Source organism: Staurois parvus, unplaced genomic scaffold (genome assembly GCF_062004578.1).
Source record: "Staurois parvus isolate SC_StPar_1 unplaced genomic scaffold, SC_StPar_1.0 ptg000385l, whole genome shotgun sequence".
Lineage (NCBI taxonomy): Eukaryota > Metazoa > Chordata > Amphibia > Anura > Ranidae > Staurois > Staurois parvus.
In genome coordinates, this window is record NW_028318181.1 from 773,837 (window position 1) to 789,483 (window position 15,647).

Consider the following 15,647-nt stretch of genomic DNA (forward strand, 5'->3'; position numbering starts at 1 on the left):
TTGACAATAGCATGCAGTCAGAATTCAGTTCAATCATGTTCGTAGAGAGATGAATTGTAACTGGCTACAATGACTTACTGAATGCTGCACACTATTCTTTGTGCAATTAAATAGACCTGTATGTATATTAAAAATTTTAAAAAGTTTGCGCTGTTTTTTCCCTCTACGGTGTTAAACCCTCAGCATTTATTTTTTTCGTTTAACACACTAGGGTTGATTTACTAAAACTCGAGAGTGCAAAATCTGGTGCATAGAAACCAATCAGCTTCCAGGTCTTATTGCCAAAGTTTAATTGAACAAGCTGACGTTAGAAGCTGATTGGCTGCCATGCACAGCTGCACCAGATTTTGCACTCTCCGATTTTACTAAATCAACCCCATTGATCACAATAAAGTAAACATTCCCCAGTAAACAATTTGTTAAAATTCTCTTAGTACTGCTTCCCTGAACATCCCATCTTCACAGGAAAGAGTTAACAGTGGACACTGCAGTCTCCAGTCAGTCTGTTAAAGCGATACTAAAGGGTCACTTTTTTAAAAATAACAAATATGTCTGTACTTACTTTCTGTGTGTAATGGTTTTGCACAGAGCAGCATGGATCCTCCTCTTCTTGGGTCCCCTGCCGGTGCTCCTGGCTCCTCCTTTCTGTTGGGTGCCCCCATAGCAAGCAGCTTGCTATGGGGGCCCCTGAACAGATGTGTTCCTAAGCCGCTGCTCTGGGTGTCCATTCACACACAGAGCCGCAGCCTGGCTCCACCTCCTCTCTCTCCTCATTGGTCGACTGGCTGTAATTGACAGCAGCGGGAGCCAATGGCTCCTGCTTGCTGTCTCAGCCAATGAGGAGGCAGAAGCCCAGGACAGCTGAGGCTGTTGTGCACATTGATGGATCGCAATGGGCTCAGGTAAGTATTGAGGGGGCTGGGGGGGGGGGGCACTGCTGCACATTAAAGTTTTTTTACCTTCATGCATAGAATGCTAAAGGGAAAAAACCTTGAGACTTTACAACCACTTTAACCTGGAGAAAGGAGGGAGGGGAGGCAGAGGGAGAAGCATGGAAGTGCCTTGCCTGCCTAGGGTATGGGGCCGTGTGTTTCTATTGATGCACACATTGTAGGGAGATGTAACTCTAGTCCCTGCAAGCAGTGTTGGCTCCACTGGGTGCTGAAAGAGAAAGGAGCCACCCTGAAACTGGAAACAGTCATGGTACCAGCTTAAACTGGAACATAGGAAAGTATTAAAAGATAATGAATGTGCACACTCAGTATAGGTATACATCAGCTGCTGAAAGTGCTGAAAAACTGAGGGTTTAATATCACTTTAAAATGTCAGTAACCCCAAAACACAATATAATGATACCTGTTGATCTTGCTCTTTCAATTCCTCCTGCTTTTGGGCAGTGTCAATGATCTGCAGGCTCTTCTACCCTCTCCAACACTGCGATTGCTTGTGCCCATGCTCCACATTTCTACTGCTTAGTCTCTGAATGGCCTAGGTGGCCTAGGAGGAGCCACTGTCAACTCTTCAGCTGGATAAACACGAGCTGATAATGGCCTGAAAACGGTCGGTTCGGTGGGAACCAGCCAACATTTGGTCAGTTTAAAGCTTCCTGTACGACAGAAGCCGGTCTTGAGATGAATGAGCATGATGGAAAACCAGCATCTGATCAGTGCTTACAGCCAATGGCTGCGAGTGCTGATCAGTGTTTCCTGGCAGGGAGGATGTCCTCCTTACCGAACACAATAGCTCAGCAGGGGAGATTGCAGCACTAACATTGCATAATTAGTATGGCGATCTCTCGAACAACAAAACACTTTATGTGCGTACCCCACTTTACCCACCCAATTAAACAGTAGGTAGAGCTTTGCCTATGGAAAATGTTGGATATCAAAGTTCCCATCAATTGATGGGTGCACACAATTTTAGGGCTTGACATTTTTGGTATCTATTTACTCACCCACCTAAACAAGGACATGCAGCTACTATACATATACCTCAGCCACTGCAAAACTTAAACTCATCCCTTTCGTGTTTGGTGGGCTATGTTGAAGACGAATGCCACCCATCTAGGGTAATGGGGCCACTGTGCAACTGCCTTCTAACCTCATGCAATGCACGTGGTTGTGGCACGGGGGTGCAGCTTTTTGGGGGTTAAAACAGCCAGCAAGGAGATGACATATCACCTCTATTTAACTATCAATGTCTTAAACGTAGCACCCCAATAAAAAAAAAAGGGCATCCAAGAGGCGCTGAGACTTTGATATGAGTTTGACCCCTTGACGCCGACATCACGCGGCCTCACGGAACTGGGCTTTTTTCCGTGGGGCCGCATATTTGCGTACCTGTCTTTGTGCTTGGAGCGCGCCGCACTGCGTGCTCCCAGCACAAAGACCGCGATGTCACTGAGAGCCCCGGGTCCCGTTCTAACGATCAGAACACGGGACTCCCGATTCCAGGTTACCTGATCGCTGTGATAGCCTCTGATTGGCTATCACAGTTATCAGTCACTGTGCAGCCCCACCCCCTTGTTTTTTTCTCTCTCTATGAATGGAGGAGAGAGATACATTGAATCTCTCTAACTTCTGGCATAGAGAGAAAAAAAATTTTGTAAAAAAAAAAAAAGATAAATAAATATTAAAAATTAAAAGAAAAAATAAAGAAAAAATACCTAGATCAAGGTTTGATCTAGTTCAGTGCCAGGGTTATTGTTTGGGCCAAGGTCAGAGTCAAAGGTCAAGGTCAGAGTCAAAGGTCAAGGTCAAAGGTCAATGTCAGGGTCAAAGGTCAGGATTTAAAAAAATTTGGTATCAGTGTTAGTTAGTCTCAATGTCAGTGTGTTTTAGGTAAAAAAAAAAGACAAAAACAAAATTCACACTATTGTTTCTGGTGGTACAAACAACAAATAACTTACACATAAATGGTATCGATGCAATCGTCAAGAGCTGGATAATTTATTTTGGGTTGTTATTTGGTGGTAGGTTATGGTAGTAACAAGAAACACAGCTAAATAAAAAAATGATTTTTTTTTTTACTATTTTGGGCCAATTTTCCTTTGATAATAAAAAAAATCAGGAGATATCCATTACCATTTACCACAAAATGAAAGCCCAATTTGTCCTAAAAAAAGCGCGGTATAATCCACCTGGATGTACAAAGTAGTTGTGATGATATGTACAGTTTTACTAACACATGTCAACATTGCAAAATTGTGCTTAGGCATTTAGATTTGTTTTTTCCTTAGGCAAGAAAGGGTTAAACAAGGTAGTGAGAAGGCAAAAAACATTTGAAGAGCCCACTGGCTCATATTAGGGTGCTCACAATAGGCAAGGTTACTCTACTGTGGGTACTCCAGCAGGTTAGCAGGAAAAAGTGTGCATACATGGAAGAAGTGCCACCAGACCAAACAATAAGAGTCCAAATTCATTTATTGATGTTATGTTAAAAGACAGCCAAACGTTTCGGGGGGGGGTCAAAGGAATTTGTTCAGGGGCATGGCCATGCGGATAGAGAAGGGCTGTAACAATATACTCTTGATACATTAGGTAGGTTAGGAATCTTTGTGTGCATTTAGAAAATATGACATATGAATTGTACAGGGCTAACTGAAGCAAGTAGATGGCAACATTTTTATCCCAATAGATTGATCTCCTGGTGGATAAGTATGTCTGTAACATCTGGTCATTCATATCCTCCCCCCCACATGAACTATAGTCATGTATGCATCTTGGTTTCTGGACAGGACCTTGTCTTGTTTGAAGTTCCACTGAGGTGTCATCATGAATTAAGGAAAGGATATAGACATCTCTTTTATCTTTCTACCAGGGGCGGACTGACCATTTGGAAACTCGGGCACTGCCCGAGGGCCCGGGGTCAGTAGGGGGCCCCATGAGATTGTCAGTTGGGGCATATTCCCATCCAAGAGCTCTAGGAAACAGCTATCTATATTACAGATGAATGGGCCCCAACCACTTGTGCCGGCACAGGAATGTATTGTATAATATATTTGACATTTATGTCTTCTTTCATACAGGCCTGAGGCCTGCTATTCTCCTTTTTGACGCATATTGTGCTTGCTTTATTGTATACATGTGACATACATATCTATAGTATAATTTTTGGATTCCTTGATTGGGATTTGCCTATATGGTTACTGTTTAATCCCTTATATCCTCCATTATGGTATGCCCATGGCATAATTTTTGGATACACCTCCCTAGGGAAGTGTTCGCTTGTGTGTTTGTGCTACAGGGACACTAGACTCTTGTAGCCATTTTCCCTGCTGCACATACATTTAGACCGGTTCTGGTGTCATTTTAAATGGTTTTAGGTCTGTGTGTATTGTCTCAACTGAGGTGATGGTAAACCAGGGCGAAAGCCCATATGTCATATTTTTATATGTGTAATAAAGCATAATTTTTGGAAATTTCTTCCTGTGTGTCACGTTCTGTTCACTATGTAGCCGCCTTTCTGTGAATCTCTTTTCACAAAACCCCCCCTTTTTTGTATGTCTCTTTTGGCTACTGAATGGAGACCATACATTGGGTGACACGCTAATTTATTCAATAACCTCTTAAATAACTATCTTAATATATAGGCCCCATGAGATGCCCCTGGTACCTTTTTCATAGGCTTTTTTGAGTTTGGGCAAGGACACAGGGGCCCCATGATCCCCTATTGCCCGGGGGCCCCATGAGTTGTCAGTCTGCCCCTGCTTTCCACTTTAGGGCTAGGATCGCTTCATTCCGCAAACCCCATTTTAATTACTTATTTGCATAATTTTATAACACAAACGAAGAAAACAGAAACGAAGAAAAGTGCAGGTTTTTTTTTTAATTTTTCGGTGTTTTTTCAGTTACAGTGCAAAAAGTAAAAAAAAACAGTGCTAATTAAATACCACCAAAAGAAAGCTCTATTTGTGTGAAAAAAAGACAAAAATTTCATTAGGGTACAGTGTTGCATAACTGACTAATCATCATTCAAAGTGTGAGAGCGCTGAAAACTGAAAATTGGTCTAGGCAGGAAGGGGGTAGAAGTGCCCAGTATTGGGGTGGTTAATGCAAGTCTCATATCAAAAGTGAAGAGGTTACTAAAGTTATGAAAATTCTTGTATGACAGAAAGAAAATTTGGAAAATTTGGAAGTGATGTAATGTATTTGTATTGCAGTTTCAGATGAAAACTGTACCAATTAAATGAAAATCATACGATCTGGTATTGTACGAGAAACATTTTCTTGCTTGTCCCTTCAAATGATTTCAGACAAAAGCTGTGTACTAATGATCAGATTATCATACGATCGCTTCTAAGATGGTATTTTTCATACAATTTTCTGATCGTGTGTACAAGGCTTTGGACTCATGATTTTATTATGAATTTGGATTCTTATCTTTTGGTTTGGTGCTCCTTCCATGTATGCACACTTTTCCCTTACACACTATGAGAAAATCGGGTGAATGTTCGTCAGATATCCACAAAGGTGCCTATCATGATGTAACCAACAACAGTATTAATGCGGAGTTCCACTCAATCTGTAAAAAAATAAGTCAGCAGCTACAAAAACTGTCACTGTGACAGCCACTCACCTGTCGCACGATCCCGCGTTGCCCCCGACGCAGCCCGTTTCACCGGCCCTCCTGTATTCCAGGTGCCGGCATCTTCAGTGTGGCGCAAGCTGTCACAGCCGGGTGCCCACTGCGCATGTGCAAGAAGCACTGCGCTTCCTGAACGGCCCGTCGTCTTCTGGGACCTGTCACATGTCCCACAAGACTTCGGGGAGGGAGGGTAGGAGGACAACTTCCATTTCTGATTGCATAGGTGATCGCAGCGGAAGTGGGAGCGGGTACCTGTCAAATTCCCCAAAGGTGCCCCCCAAAGGTGCCAATCCTTAATGGGGAGTGGGGGACCAATCTTTAAAGCGGAACTTCCCCTTTTGGGTGGAACTCCGCCTTAACTATAGTATTAAAATTCTTGACCAACAAAGGCAAACATAGCTACGGACTAGTGTAGTAGAAGAGGAAGTGTAGGGTCGTTCTGTGCTTCTGATCATGGATGCTTTTTTCTATTCGATTATTTTTGTATGATTAATGTACACATTAAATGAAAACTGCATGTTGTGTTCACGTACAATAACATTTTTTTAGCTCACACCCTCAGTTTTTGTCTTCTGAACAGTCAGAATCAGCTGTTGAAAGCAATATACTAATGACCAGATAATCAACATTCCTTGTAGTTAAATTTTCGTACAATTTTCTTATCATGTGTACAGGCCATTAGATTGTTTCCTAATATTTGCCTATCTGTTACCGGCTTATAATAAAACAGATGTCAGATTACTGAAGCCAGTGATCAGATCTCAGTAGAAAGAAATCAGATTAGATTTGTTCAGAACACGGTTCTAGCTTTGCTTCTTGTGCTACATATTTATATAAATGATCCTGTGTGTATAGCCAGCCTCAAGCTACAGCCTCATTAGATCTCATTAATGATACATCCTGCTGACATGTTCTACAAGAGAGGTCTGCCTTTTTCTATAAAGCAAATAGGGAAGCAATAAAATGAGCCTACTTCTGCTGATAAGATTAGAAATATCCCTCCATGGTATGTACACAGTAGAATCCCTGTTTGTACATTGTATAGCAGTCTGTCGCTATATTCACAACAGCACTGAGAAATACTGTAAGCTGCTATGTGTTCACATGACCTACAAATACATGCCTAAAGCCGAATTCCAGGTCTGGATTTTATTGCATATTTACATTGATCCATCTTAGAATGTGAGTATGTATATCCCCTATGGGATCCCTGTAGAAGCTAGAAATTACTGTAGTAGTCTTCGCTGCTTTGCCAAAAAAGGGAAACAGGACAGATAGAGAAGGTGAATTTCCTTAACCACTTCACGTTTTACCCCCTTCCTATCCAGGCCAATTTTCAGCTTTCAGTGCTATTACACTTTAAATGACAATTGCGCAGTCATGCAATACTGTACCCATATTAATTTTTTTGAGACAGATAAAACTTATTTTGGTGGTATTTATTCACCACTGTGAATTTTATTTTTTTGCTATATAAATGAAAAAGTCCAAACATTTTGAAAAAAAAGTGTTTTTCTTATAAAATTTTGCAAATAAATAATCCTTCATAAATCTTGGCCAAAATGTATTCAGCTATCTTTTTAGTAAAAAAAAAATAACCCAAATTAGTTTATAACCACAAATTATAATTTTTCAAAACATTTTTTGACATTTTTATATATTATTATTTATGGTTTTATTTATTTTTTTAACACACTGTTGCCCTAGCAGTACAGTGTCACCATAGTGACACTGTACTACTTGTAGGGGTGATTCTTTTACACTAATTGCTTTTACACCCATAAAGGCTGTAAAATCAATAATTTCTCCTTCTCATTCTTGCAGCCATTGAGAAATACTGTGTGAGTTGTGATTGGTCACAGCTTGTCACATGGGACAAGGCTGTTGTGAATGGCCTTGTACCATGTGACCTCTGTGATCATTCACAGATTTCACAAGTAATAAGCAATGATGTCAGGAATTGACATCTTGTTTACTACAGTTCATGTGATCACTGATTGGCCAATCAGTGATCACATAATCGGGACCTTACACAGAGGTCCCATACAGCGATTGGTGTTCGGAGAACACAGCGGGAAACGGATCACGGTGCCGTGTGCACAGGCAGAGAAGTGGGAAAGATGTTTATAAATGGCCACCAGCTCCTGCACTGCTCCCGTCTGGCCGTTTATAAACATGGGCTGGATGGGAAGTGGTTAAAGAGGAAAAAAAAGGAAAAAATACACCTTCCTTCATTCCATTCATGGTAATATTAGAAGAATTAGCAAAACTGAAGATACAGGTTGGAATTTTAGTCTGCAATTTGTGTCTTTATTTATTACAACAAATTAGCTTACCTACATGGTCTAGATAGTTAATAAGATGTCATTTTTCATTTTGTATTATTTGTATTACATATTTTGTATTTATTCACTGGGGGTTGATTGGGGTTAAATTTTAAAGAATCGTATTTAAGAAAAAATTAATTTTACGTGTTTACAACAGCGCACATTTGGAACAGGTCACAGAGAATCCTGTAAACTGGTAAAACAGCTGCAACAAAGTACAATGTTTCTAAATTGTTACACTGCTTCTATCAATGATTAATGTAACAAACTTAAAGTGGCTGCAAACCTGATCTGAACTATGAACAAAGCATTTCCCTCTATAGCAGGGGTAGGCAACCTTAAAGGGTAAGTTCACCTTTTGGACAAAAATAATAAATGCACATTTTTTTTTCAGGTGAAAAAATGTGCATTTATTATTTTTTTTTTCCAAAGGAGCCTGGAAAGCATTGCACCAGTGATCAGTAGATCGGTGCAGGTCTCCTGCAGACCTGTCCAGGGGCGGACTGACCATTTGGAAACTCGGGCACTACCCGAGGGCCCGGGGTCAGTAGGGGGCCCCATGAGATGCCCCTGGTACCTTTTTCATAGGCTTTTTTGAGTTTGGCCAAGGACACGGGCCCCATGATCCCCTATTGCCCGAGGGGCCCCATGAGTTGTCAGTCCTCCCCTGGACCTGTCAGTATATCTGCTTGCTGTACAGGATGTATGAACCAAGCAGATATAATGACAAGAAACCTGTGAGAGCTGTGATTGGTCACAGCTTGTCACATGGTACAAGGCTGTTGTGAATAGCCTTGTACCATGTGACCTCTGTGATCATTCACAGGTTTCACTAGTAGTAAGCAATAATGTCAGGAAGTAACATCTTCCTTACTACTATTCATGTGATCCCTTATTGGCCAATCAGTGACCACATGATCGGGACCTCACACAGAGGTCCCGTACAGCGATCGGTGTGGGCACTGGATCGCGGTGCCGCACACTCCCAGGGAGCGTGCACAGGCAGTGAATGCGGAGGCCACTCACTTCTGCACTGCTCCCGTCCGGACCCATGTAAATAAACGGCCGGAAGGGAGCGGTGCAGGAGCGGGCCAATTTTCAGTATTCATGTACATGGGCCGGACGGGAAGTGGTTTACAGAAGCACAGACAGCGATAAAAACCTGGCAGGGGTTATAATCCTTCTTTACTTTGCTCTTTGTTATACTGATGCTTTCTCTTCACTTTCCTATGGTTCACTAGCTTACAATTAGCATGTTCATAGACAGCTTGCTCCCATGTGATATCTGCCAAACATGTGACAGTCAGGTGAGGGTCAGCTAGAGGGCTTTTTAGGGGAATTTTCTATCACAATGCACATTTTCTTCTTTCTCCTCATAAACAAGCATCAGAACATAGGCTGGAAATCATAAATACAATCTTCACATTAATCTGTGAACAATCCAGACTGTTATTAGATGTCCCGGGTTACCCTGTTTGTTGGGGCAATCAGGGATAAATTGTTGTTTTTGCCCTTTTTAGGTCACTATTGACTACAAGAAATGCTGATCATTGTTTTATTGCTGCTCTTACGTTGTCTCATAATAAATTTTCAGTAGCAATAGGTTAGAAACAATGTTTCTCTTGATAATTGCTAAGAAGGATACATAACTAAGTAAAGATTGTACAATCAAACAACAAGCCTGATAGGATAAGTGCAATAAAGTATAATATTTCTGTATTTCCTGTATTTATATTACAGCAGAATTAGAGCTTGTGCATTATTGTGAACATTGCATTTTGCATTCAAATCAAAGTTGCCTAAAAGCATGCAAAGCGCATTTTCCCTGAAAACACATCTCATCAGGCCCTGTTGTGTTCAAGGTAATGCAACACAAAATAGTTCAAGTGCTGCCAATAAGTGGGAGTCTGTTGATTTGCATTTCATGTATTGGGCCAGCCCTTCAAATCATTGGATTCAGGTGTTCCAATCACCTCCATGGCCACCGATGTATAAAATCAAGCACCTAGGCATGTAGACTGCTTCTAGAAACATTTGTGAAAGAATGGGTCACTCTCAGGAGCTCAGTGACTTCAAGCGTGGTACCATGATAGGTTGCCATCTGTGCAATAAGTCCATCTGTGACATTTCCTTGCTACTAAATATTCCACGGTCAACTTTTAGTGTTATTTTAACAAATTGAAAGCAACTGGGAACAGCAGAAACTACATGTGAAATGACTGGGGTCAGTACATGCTGAAGCACACAGTGCGCAAAAGTTGCCAACTGTCTGCAGAGTAAATAGCTAAAGACCTCCAAACTTCATGTGGCCTTCAGATTAGCACAACAACAGTGAGTAGAGAGCTTCATGGAATGGGTTTCCATAGCCGAGCAGCTGCCTCCAAGCCTTACATCACCAAGTGCAATGCAAAGCGTCGGATGCAGTGGTGTAAAGCACGCCTCCACTGGACTTTAGAGCAGTGGATACGTATTCTCTGGAGTGACCAATTCTGCTTCTCTGTCTGGCAATCTGATGGACGTGTCTGGGTTTGGCGGTTGCCAGGAGAACGGTACTTGCCTGACTGCATTGTACCAAGTGTAAAGCTTGGATTATGGGGGGATTACGGTGTGGGGTTGGTTTTCAGGGGTTAGGCTTGGCTCCTTAGTTCCAGTGAAGGGAACTCTTAAGGCGTCAGCATACCAAGACATTTCGGACAATTTCATGCTCTCAACTTTGTGGGAACAGTTTGGGGATGGCCCCTTCCTGTTCCAACATGACTGAGCACCAGTGCACAAAGCAAGGTCCATAAAGACATGGATGAGTGAGTTTGGGGTGGAGGAACTTGACTGGTCTGCACAGAGTCCTGACCTCAACCCGAAAGAACACCTTTGGGATGAATTAGAGTGGAGACTGCAAGCGAGGCCTTCTCGTCTGACATCAGTGCCTGACCTCACAAATGTGCTTCTGGAAGAATGGTCAAACATTCCCATAGACACACTTCTAAACCTTGTGGACAGCCTTCCCAAAAGAGTTGAAGCTGTTATAGCCACAAAGGGTGGGCCAACTCAATATTGAACCCTACGGACTAAGACTGGGATACCATTAAAGTTCATGTGCGTGTAAAGGCAGGCGTCCTAATACATTTGGCAATATAGTATATGACAAACTCAGGAAAATAAAGTCAGCACAAGCCCCTGTACTATGTATGAGAGGGTACATAAAATCATTCACATTCAGCTTTCAATCTAATGTTCCTATCAGAGGGACATACAAACACACATAGGAAGGGCAAGTTCAATCAGAAATTGGTTGAAGCTGAACTTCAGGAATGATCTATTATTTTCAGACTTACATTGGTCCAGCTTGGTGATCTAATCCATCACTCCTGCAGGGCTGCTGGGGATGCAGAAATTCCCTGTAATAGCCTGTGTTACATGGAGTCAGCGCTAGTTTCTTCTGGTTGCTGCTCAAGCATCTTGCTTTCTATATACTGAGTACAGAGGGTCGCTCACTCAGGACCTCTGCCATTTAGTGAACATCTTGAATTTTTTTAATTGAGTACAAGGCAGTCTCTCATGGCACAAGGCAGAAAGGAGGGGAGATGAAGATGCTCCGTCCAATAAGAGAACTCCTTGCAGCTATTGAAAATAAATGACAGTCTCTGAATGGTAGAGGTGTTGAGTGAGTGACTCTGGTATTTAGTATATAGAAAGCTAATTACTCAAGCAGCACCAAGAGGAGACCAGTGCGGACTCCATGTAGCCCAGGCTACTATGGTCAATTTCTGCATCCACAGCAGCCTTCTAAATGTGGGATATGGTGGATTAGATGTAACCAAAATGGACCAATGTAACTTAAAATGTAAAAAAAAAACATTTCTGGAGTTAAAGTGGCTGTAAACTTCAGACATGAAACATGAACAAAACATATCCCTCTATAGTGTGTACTTGTCTCTATCCAGAGCACTAAGTGTCATTTCTGTTTGCTGCTTCATTCCTCTGCTATCACCATGAGTCCCTTCTGACAAGATTTCATGACACCAAGAGAAAAATGGTGACAGGGGAGTGACCTCCAGCAGATTGACAGCCTCAGATCTGTTCCTGTGAGCTGTGTGGAAGGGGGGGGGGGGGGGGTGTCCCTTCCCTCCAATCAGTTCACTGAGCTCTGCAGTGAGTAATTTCAGCTCTCTGTTCTTGTTTTTCTGAACTCTCAGACAAGCTTTATAAATTCAGCACTTAGAAAAGATATAGAGAAGACTGCAGTTATACAATAACAACTTATGTAGGAGGATTTGTTTTACTTCTGTGCACCACCCAAGGCCAGTCACTTTACTGGATATATTTAAGGATTTACAAACATTTGAACCTTTAAAGTGCAACGAAAGGCATTTTGTAAATAATTTACAAGTAGGCAGCCTATTTATCGCAGAAATGACATGTACATCCTGCTTGCAGTCTCTGTGACATGTAAACTGAACTGCACGTGTGCAGCTGTGTTTATTGTGATGTGATCTCCCAACATTCTGATTGAATGCAGCCAACAATCAGCTAAAAAATGTCTACCCCAACTGTGTGGGAGGGTATTGAAAGGGTCACCGCTGGAGAAAATTTGGGCTGGTTTATCAGAAACTGGATGATATTCAAATTGTGTATGGCCAGCTTAACCACCTCCTTACAGCGCTATAGCCGAATGACAGCTACAGCGCGGTCGTCATATGGCGTCCTCCCAGAACATGCCCCAGCGGCATGCACCCAGTGCTGTCTGTGCTCTATGTGTCCTTTAGACACAGCTGATCACATGACATGGTAAAAGGCCAATCACAGTGACCTTTTACCATGTGATCAGCTGTATCCAATCCCAGCTGATCACCATGTAAATACACTTGCCGGTTAATGGCAGCACTTTCCTCATGCTGTGACAGCGTGAGGAAAGTACTACAGATAACTGGAAACTGTCAAAGGAAACATCTGCACTGATAATCAGTGCTCTGATTATCAGTGCAGCCCCAAAAGTGCCAAACAGTGCTGCCCAGCAGTGCTGCCAATCTGTGCCCGTCAGTGCCGCCAGTCAGTGCCCTTCACTGTTACTTATTAGTGCTCATCAGTGCCACCTATCAGTGCCCATCAGTGCCACATATCAGTGCAGCATCATCAGTGCCTCCTTATCAATGCCCACCAGTGCTGCCTCATCACTATCCATCTGTGCTGCCTATCAGTGCCCATCAGTGCTGCCTATCAGTGCCCATCAGTGCTGCCTATTAGTGCCCATCAGTGGCACATATCAGTACAGCATCATCAGTGCCTCCTCATCAATACCCACTAGTGCTGCCTCATCAGTGCCCATCTGTGCTGCCTAACATTGCCCATCAGTGCTGCATATCAGTGCAGCCTCACCAACGCACAGAAAAATTACCTGTTTGCAAACTTTTTCAATAGAAACAAAGAAAACCTATTTTTTCAACATTTTTGCTCTGTTTTGTTTAAAATGCAAAAAATAAACCATTCAGTGATGAGTAAATACCACCAAAAGAAAGCTCTATTTGTGTGATCAAAAGGATAAACATTTCATAGGGGTACAGTGTTGCATGACCGCGCAATTGTCATTCAAAGCATGAAAATTGCAAAAAGCTGCAAATTAGCCTGGGCAGGAAAGGGGTAAAAGTGCCCAGTAGACAAGTGGTTAAAGGATAACTCCACTTTTGTGAAAAAAAAAATATGGGCATTTTAGTGTTGATGTGATACTGTGTAAGGGTTAAATACTTCTAAAAGGATGCTGACACTGCAGCTTTTATCATCAGGACACTGAGAGTGCACCAGGTGATTATAATGAATCAGACCCTCCCTTTCAGAATCAGTATCGGAAGTAGCCAAAGCAACAAAGTTTGTTAAAATCCCCAAAATGCACACTGATCACCCAGAGGGGATTTTTCTTTCAATAAAAACGTGTCATGATTCTATTAGGCACTAGTGTGAATTCTCCTGCTTCTGCCATCATGCTGTAATGAACAGCAATGGAAATCGCATTATTCTCTGTGGTGCCTGTTCACATCAATGCAGCATGGTTCAGTGCAATTTGAAAAGGTGCATGTGCTTCTTTAGGTGCATTTTGGCCCAATAGACCTCTATAGGAGTGTATCAAAAAAGGCAATGAAAAATGTGTTTTTGTATTTCAATGTTTTTATTAATTTATAAACAGTTTAAGAAGACAGGAGCAACAAAACACGCCCACGCAGGGGCCATCAATTGCACATAAAAAAAGAAAACAGTGCTCTAACACCAACAGAGCAAAAGAAAAACGTGTTTTTGGAGTGATATGTTTTGTTTTAACCCCTTCACGCCAGCGCCTCCTGGCCCTGTAAGGGTTCCAGATACCGGGAGGCGGGGTTTAGTGACATGTGACCGCCATGACGCGCCGCCACGGCGGTCACATGATCGGGAAAGGTCCCGATCAAAAGAAGAGATCAGGACCTTTCCGTAAGTACTGGACATGTGTGCTGGGAGCGTGCAGGGCGCGCGCTCTCGGCACATATGTACATTTTTAATAGAACGCAAATGTGCGACCACTCGGCATCTAGACCCAGACACCGGGAGGCCACACATTTGTATGCAGCCAACGTGAAGAGGTTAAACAACCAGTACCCTCCACTAAAAAAAAGAATGAGGCATTAGAATGCATCAAAAGTATGCAAAAAAGGCACTACAAAATTGCACTGAAAAAGGCATGATTGTGTAGTGTGAACCTCGGCTAGGTCTTTGCGCTATTGTCAGTGTCCGGGTGGATGGTCCATCTACTTTCAGAACACGCCTAAAGAAATGTGTTCTTTGATTCCTGCTACAACGTACAAAGGAACATTACCTTGCTCAAGTAAAAGAGGACTTTGCTCTAACAAAGCATTTGTGTAATTACTGGCATGTTAAATATTTGGCACGTGAACTTGCTACGGCCATGTGCCAGAAAAATGAAAAGCGCGTCACATGTCTCAGACATCAAAGCACGTGTAACATGACACATGAACTCTTTGATTGGTGGATGTCCAGCTCTGCTTACATTTCAGGATTTGTATATGTATTGTGGAGGGAAGCCGCTGACCTCATTAAGAATGTTCTTAATTGCTAATAATGATTTGGCTTAGCTTTATTTTGTGTCCATAGATGAACAGTGCGGAGAGGTGGATTTGATATACATTTCAGTAAACTGCTGATCGGAGCCATGTGAGGCGACGAAGAGTCACAGAGCAGCAGATGTATTACTGGGTGAGCAAGCTCAAGGAAATGATTATTGTAGTTTTATAGAGCTGCATGCATTCATTCCTGACATTCTTATCACAGACCAACAGTAGAAATGATCAAAAAAACTCCACCTTTTATCATTGCATGAGCTCCAGGCGAGTGACTTTGCCTAGGCTGAGATGAAGTGACCAGTCTGTTGCAGGTGGGAGGCAGCATTTTCTCAGTCTCTTCTCCCTCATTAATCAGACTGCAAAGTTGTAACTTTGTAGCAAGGAACAAGTGCAATACTCTACTGGGGCTGATCTATTTAAAGATGTGTTTACACTGGTGTCACCCTCTAAATAGTGATCAGCAATGTATCACTTTTCAGAGGGTGTTTGAGGGCATTATGTCACCACCTCACTGCCTGTTTTAACCCTTAAAAGCTCTCACTGCTGCATTGAAACTGCATGTGATTGCAACATGGCCCTATTCAGTACTACCCAACTAATGCAATAGGGAGGATCTGATACCTTTTCAGCTTAA